Below are 6376 nucleotides of genomic sequence, written 5' to 3'. Positions count from 1 at the left end.
AAAAAAAAAAAAAAAAATTGAAGTTTATATGAAAATTCACTTTGTCACTCTCAGTAGAGCCCCATGGCATCGTCGTAGCGCAGAGCAACCTCAAACTCTTGGGCTCAAGCAATTCTTTTGCCTCAGCCTCCCAAGTAGCTGGGACTATCGGCGCCTGCCTCAACACCCGGCTATTTTTAGAAATGGGGTCTTTCTCTTTCTCAGATTGGTCTCAAACCCATGAGCTCAGGCAATCCTCCCACCTTGGCCTCCCAGGGTGCTAGGATTACAGGCATGAGCCACCACACCTGGCTCAAACTAAGGTTGTTTCTTTTTTTTTTCTTTAATGAGCATTCTACCTAACATTTATCTTAGATTCTAATATAGTCAAACCTCTGGATAGAGAATGATATATATTTTTTAAAGTATGCAGAAATAAAATGTTGAAGAACAGTACATATTATCTTTATTTTTTTTTAAGAGACAGAGTTTCACTTTGTTGCCCTTGGTAGAATGCTGTGCCATCACAGCTCACAGCAACCTCCATGGATCTTGGGCTTAGACAATTCTCTTGCCTCAACCTCCTGAGTAGCCACCTCACCTGGCCTCCTGGAGTAACTTTTGTAGCTGGGACCACAGGCACCCACCACAATGCCTGGCTATTTTTTTGTTGCAGTTTGGCCAGGGCCGGGTTTGAACCCGCCACCCTTGGTATATGGGACTAGCACCTTACTCACTGAGCCACAGGCACTGCCCAATTGCATATTATCTTGATGAAAACAAACTTAACAGATACATAATATAAATTAGATTTTTTCTGTTGGATTCCATGGAAATTTTACTAATCCATAAACATATGATAACACAAGTGTTCAATTTAGTTTATATGAAAATTGAAGAATATCATTGAAAATTAAGAAAACTGCTATATCATTCAAATACATGGGACTTCTTTAATACACTTTCATTTGAGAGATATCCCATATTCAAACTAAGGTGGTTTCATCCAGTCCCTGTCTCTCAAAGAAAAAGAACTCATTTTGAACTATTGTTTCTTCAAAAATTACTCCAGGAGGCCAGGTGAGGTGGCTCACACATGTAATCCTTAGCACTCTGGGAGACTGCAGCAGGCAGGTAGATCAGGAGTTCCGGATCAGCAAGACTCCGTTTCTACTAAAAATAGGAAAACTAGCTGCTTTTGTGGCAGACATCTATAGTCCCAACTACTGGGGAGACTGAGAGAAGAGGATCTTTTCAGCCAAGGAGTTTGAGGTTGCTGTAGGCTGTGATGCCATGGCATTCTACCCAGGAATACAGAGGGAAACTGTGTGTCAAAAAAACCCCAAGAACAAGAAAACAAAAATTACCTTAGACAACACCTTTTAGTTGAGAGATCTCAACTAAATAGAAGTAGAGAGTATTTAGAATACTCTAGAAGTAGAGTATTTAGATAGAAGTATTCCCTTCTATCCTGACATGAGCAGCATCAGAGACCTGTGTTGGGGTGCCCTAGAGGCCTGCTTAGTAGAATCAGAGAATATCCTTCTGGAAGAGATGGCTCATGACTGCAATCCTCTCTACCCATGCATTTGCTGGACATTTTGCCAGGATTCATGCATTTCTAGACTATAGTTCAGTCTAGTAGTTAAGGCCCAACAGATTAAGGAAGCTCATAGATTGAAGAGGGCTCTGGTTTTCCCACTAAGAAGAGAACCATAAAAAAAAATCCTTGTTTCCTAAAAGTTCTGACATGACCATACAGGTTTAATTAGGAACAGCAAGCTGTTTATAGCAAAGTATAAACTGTGTGAAGTGTAAAGCAGACCTCAGTGGACACTCCCAAAGATGTCCTGTGCTTCTCCAGATTCAGCAGTTCTGGCTTGGTGAGGCAGGGTGCTACAATGGGTGGGAGTGGGGGGGTTGGGGGGGTGAATCCCAGAAATCCCTTTCCAGAACTTTCCATGACAAAAGAGGTGGCCAGAGAGCGCACAGAAAGCCTCTCTGTTTTCCTTTTCTTTCTTTCCTGAAACTTGAAGCCAATTTCACTGTTTTTGTTTTTGTTTTTTGAGACAGAATCTCACTCAGTCTCCCTAGGGTTTAGTTCCCTGGAGAATAGATCACAGCAACCTCAAATTCTTGGGCCCAAGTGATTCTCTTGCCTCTGCCTCCCCAAAAGCCGGGACTACAGGTGCTGGCTATAACGCCTAGCTATTTTTTAGAGATGGGAGTCTCGCTCTTCCTCAGGCTGGTCTCAAACTCCTGTACTCAAGCAATCCACCAGCATTGGCCTCTCAGAGTACTGGGATTACAGGTGTGAGCCACCAAGCTTGGCCTAATTCCACTGTTTTTTTTTTCTTTTTTTCCTAATTCCACTGTTTTGACTACTTCAGCACCCATCCACTAGAGAGACTCTCAAGAAACAAGCTAGCAGCATTGTGTGGCAGGAAGAACACAAACTTTGGGGTCAGAATCCTGGCTGTACTTCCTAGCTATTGACCTGGGGCAAAGATTGTCAACCTCTCAGAATCCCAGTTTCTTCCTTTATGAAATGGGGATAATAGAATATTGATCTAATGGGAAAGATATGAGAGTTAACTGAGATAGCTTACACAAAGCAGTTGACATAGAGTTAGCATTCAATTAATTTTAGTTTCCTTTTCCTTCTAGAAAGTGATTGGTCCATTACTGTTTATGTTGAAGGGGAGAGAAAACAAACTGTAAAACTCTTAATGAGGCTTCAAATACAGTCCTGTGCAGTTCAGTAATTAGGATATGAGTGAGTTCTGCTTCAGCTTGGGCTGGGCTCCAGTGCTTCATTCCAGCTTTAGCTCTGGAATTCCCCTTACTAGAAAATCTTGCCTGCCCACTCCCAGGCTGGTTTAGTGGCCCTCCTGAGCAATCCCATAGCATTCACCTAGTTTTCTGCTTTTTAAGCTGGGACATCTGATATTAAGCCTGGAAGATGTAACATTATGGGAAGTCTTCTCTAGGACACCAGCTTTTTATTTTGTTTTGTTTTTTAAAGAACTTAAAGATCATGATTTAATATTATCATGTTAGATTATAAAAGAAATTTGGGGCTTGGCACCTATAGCTCAGTGGCAAGGGCGCCAGCCACATACACTAAAGCTGGTTCAAATCCAGCCCGGGGCCTGCCAAATAACAATGACAACTACAACCAAAAAATAGCCGGAGCTGGGCGTTGTGGCAGATGCCTGTAGTCGCAGCTACTTGGGAGGCTGAAGCAAGAGGAGCTATTGAGCCCAGGAGTTTGAGGTTGCTCTGAGCTATGATGATGGCACAACACTACCCAGGGCAACAGAGTGAAACTATGTCTCAAAATGAAATTTCACAATTGCAGAGGGTCCCCAGAGAACATGTGTTTACTGTCTTTTGCTTCTAGATCTGCTTTGTAGAAAAGTTGCAGAAACATCTGTTGCCATATGATGGTCAAATTCTGCGGCTGTAACTTTATCTATTTCTTCCACCAGACTGTGAGATCTGTGAGGCAGGGGTTGAATCCCACTTGCCTCTGAATTCGAAGTACAGTACTTAGCTGAGGTACAGTTTAGCATGAGGCCTGGATCAAAGTAAAGCCTCAGTGAATAGTTGTAGAACCGGACTCAACTCTGCCTTTCTCCCAGTACTTCTGGTGAATATAGTATTTCCACCAAGGAGAGGAACCATTTTACTGACAGTACTTCACATTGAGTGACTGGTGATGACAAATATTTTGGAGAGAGGTATTTAACCTATCTGAACCTTGGTTTCCTGATCTGGGAGGCTTGTGAAGCTTCAATGAGAAATGGTACATTAAAGTACTAAGCACATAAGCATAGAAGGTACACCTACAAACAAAAGTTTATTTCTTTTTCTCTAAAGTCACATGCCGGTTATTAACCTACATGTAGCAAGATTCTGGTCATTTTAATCATCCCAAGCAACTCAAAATGGACCTGGTATCCATGGCTCAGGTCTGTAACACCCTCGATCTTCCTCCTAATATCACCATGCAACAGCTTGCTTACAGTATGGGTTTCTTTCACATTCTTTTTTTGAACCAGAGTCTCACTTTGTCACCATTAGTAGAGTGAGGTGATGTCATAGCTCATAGCAACTTCAAACTCTTGGGCTCAAGTAATTCTCTTGCTTCAGCCTCCCCAGTAGCTGTGATGCAACACCCAGCTATTTTTATTTTTACTTTATTTATTTATTTATTTATTTATTTATTTTTGTAGAGACAGTGTCTCATTCTATCGCCCTCGGTAGAGTGCCGTGGTGTCACAGCTCATAGCAACCTCCAAGTCCTGGGCTTAGGCGATTCTCTTGCCTTAGCTTCCTGAGCAGCTAGGACTACAGGCACCCATCACAACGCCCAGCTATTTTTTTGTTGCAGTTTAGCTGGGGCCAGGTTTGAACCCACCACCGTCAGTATATGGGGCCAGCACCCTACTCACTGAGCCACAGGCACTGCCCAACACCTGCCTATTTTTAGAGACGAGGTCTTACTCTGGCTCAGGCTGGTCTCAAACCTGTGAACTCAGGCAATCTACCTGCCTCAGCCTCCCACAGTACTAGGATTATAGGCATGAGCCACGGCATCCTGCCTTAGAACAATGTATTTTAAAACCCTTTTTATTTCATAGCACATTTGAACCTATAGTTAAACTGCCGCAGCATTTAAATTATGTTGATCAAAAAAAAAAAAGGAATATATTTACTGTGCTTTGAACTTCTTTTGAAAATAATTTAATTAACAATCTTAAAAAAATTTCTCAGTACACCTAAAAGCCTCTTACTGCGTACCACTGTGCAGTGGCAGACTGGTTGAAAATCACTGAACTAGAAGGTGGAGAAAGGTAAGCACTTGTTAGGATGCAGGAGCTGCAGGGCCATTTCAAGCCTCACTTCACTCAGTAATGTGATTTACCCTTCTAAGCCCAGGACGTGTCTTGGCCCTGATACTGGGGACAGCCCTGCACAAATGTTACCAATTCCTAACATAGAACTTGAATCAGGGAATCAGGGTCCCCCAATGGCTGTGTCTTCCATTCTATTGGCCTGAGGCCAGAGTAGCTTTATCAGGAAACCAATGAAACTTAAGCTTCAAGCCTCTTCCTTGCTTTCAAAGGCACCTGTGGGTACTAAGAGTTGCTGGATTAGTCTAGGTTGAGAAGGGAAGCTAGGTTGCAATCAGGGAACATTCCTATGTAAGCTTCTCGGATAATTTGCCTGAAGTGACATAGAGGAAAGAGCACTAAGTTCCATGACTTCATTCATTTGTTGTGATTTTTTTTTTTTTGAGACAGAGTCTCACTGTCACCTTCAGTAGAGTAGTGTGGCGTCACAGCTCACAGCAACTTCCAACTCTTGGGCTTCAGTGATTCTCTTGCGTCAGCCTCTCAAGTAGCTGGGAGCTGGGATACAGGTGCCCACCACAATATCCGGCTGTTTTTTTGTTGAGGTTGTCATTGTTGTTTAGCTGGCCTGGGCTGGGTTCAAACTCACCAGCCTCAGTGCATGTAGGCAGTGCTGGAAGCACTGTGCTACAGGCACTGAGCCTGTTGTGATTTTTTTTCTTATTCTAAACAAATTCTCAGTTTGCTATTTGCAATTACTATATATATTCTTTAAAATGGCCCTACAATTCCTGGATCCCAGACTGAATTGGGCCCTTCTCAAATCTCTGCCTACTTTTCCCCAATGCCTCTCTCTCCTTCAGCTCATCAGAAAGTCGTATGTATAATGGGAGGGGACTCTGCAGGGGTTTCGGTAGAGGTGACCACACGTAAGATAATCACCATTCCTACTTGTGTTTCTTCTTCTAGCATGTTGGATGCCTTGCATCCATTCTACAAATACTAGGACCCTCTGGCATTCCCACGGGATTCATTAGAAAGACAGAATAAAACCCCTCTTAGCTGGTTCCTCCCCTGAATCTAAAAAACTATTTCAAAATAGTTCCTTTATACCTACTTTTATGCATCAAATAGACTTTGAACTAGAGTTTGATAAAGGGAATAGACTTGCAAATAGAAAAGTAGGTTGTAAGTATTTACTTAAGAAAATATTTTGGGTTTTGAATAGAATTTGTATGTGAAAAAAGGCACTCTGTTCTCTAGGTGATAACAATGATGGTTGTTCTTTTGTCATTTCATTTCTAAATCTCTCCAATCTAATACCTAAGTGTAGATGGAAAAGCCAAAAAAGATAATCCAGTACATGCATATGTTGCTCTGGAAAAGACTTCAGAGTTTTTCAAACTTAATACAGTTTAATACACAAATGTGCTCCAAAAAGTTACTCCTCATAGCTGCTTCTTTTGTAAACAGGTGAGAAAGACAGGCGTGTAAGCAATTTTTTTTTTTTTTTGCTGTTTTTGGCCAGGGCTGGGTTT

The sequence above is a fragment of the Otolemur garnettii genome, unplaced genomic scaffold, assembly GCF_000181295.1.
Source record: "Otolemur garnettii isolate 467f Iridium unplaced genomic scaffold, OtoGar3 scaffold00275, whole genome shotgun sequence".
In the NCBI taxonomy this organism is placed as follows: domain Eukaryota; kingdom Metazoa; phylum Chordata; class Mammalia; order Primates; family Galagidae; genus Otolemur; species Otolemur garnettii.
Note: the sequence above shows the minus strand (reverse complement) of the source record.